Below are 1,067 nucleotides of genomic sequence, written 5' to 3'. Positions count from 1 at the left end.
TGCTGGTTCAGGCACTCTTGCTCTAATGCAGGCTTGTCCAACATACGGCCCGTGGTCCACCATGCGGCCCGCCAAGACATTTTTTGTGGCCTGCGGTGCTGCAATGGGAAACAAAAGTAAACACTGTTTACTTTCGTTCCCACCCCTTGTCCCTCCCCCAGCCCCTCAGCAACTTCCTAATGGCTGCTGAAGGGCTGGGGAAAGGACAAGGTTCCCACACCCACCGCGTCAGCAACGTCAAGAGGAGTAGCCATGTGCCTCTCGGGACAGGATGAGCCCAGCCGGAGCAGCAGGGGCTCAGCTGCACTTTCCCCCTGTCTCAGACGGCCGGAGCCAACTCGAGGTGATATACAAATTGCTCGGTCGTTTGGGCGGGCTGGTGAATGGAGAGGCAGACAAAGCTTATTGGTTGCAAAAACTTTACTTATGCCGCTAGTAGCCGCGACGCAGGTGGTCCAGTCGCTTAAACAACTTCACGAGTTGCTCCAGCTGGCAAGGCTCAGGCCAGCTAATTCGTCCACAAATTAAGCCGGCAGGGAAACGGTACGTCGAAAGATTGCACTCGGCGACGGGGAGAAGAATCGATAGGTGATCAGTCTATCGATTAGCTCAGCCGCAAGTCAGATATCTTTAGCACTCTGCAGCGTGCTCAAAGTTCTTCGACTTGGGCGGAAGTCACACAGAATTTTATACGGCTAGCAGGCCAATTACTAGCCGCCACGTAGGAATAATTTAGAACTGGCCAATAGCGGGACACAAATTTGCATGCGAATGGCAGGAACTCTCTTGCACCGGGGTTTTCTGTTGCAGCAGAAAACTTTTGCTGTGCACAGAGACTCTCATGTGGCGGGAAAATTCCATCGTGCCGAGGCACTAAAATCATTGGGTTGTGACACCCCCTACCTGCGCCAGTCAGTCCCGAGCAGCACACGGCTCCCCCGCTGCCTCTGCTGGCTGGTGCCGACCTGGACAGGTCTGTCCCACCCGGAGCAGCACACGGCTGAAGCCAGATTCCCACATGCTACTGGGGCTGGGAGGAGCCCGGCCAGGTGGGCACTGGCCAGCAA

This window comes from Alligator sinensis, unplaced genomic scaffold (assembly GCF_000455745.1).
Source record: "Alligator sinensis unplaced genomic scaffold, ASM45574v1 scaffold317_1, whole genome shotgun sequence".
Lineage (NCBI taxonomy): Eukaryota > Metazoa > Chordata > Crocodylia > Alligatoridae > Alligator > Alligator sinensis.
This window is presented reverse-complemented; position numbering follows the sequence as displayed.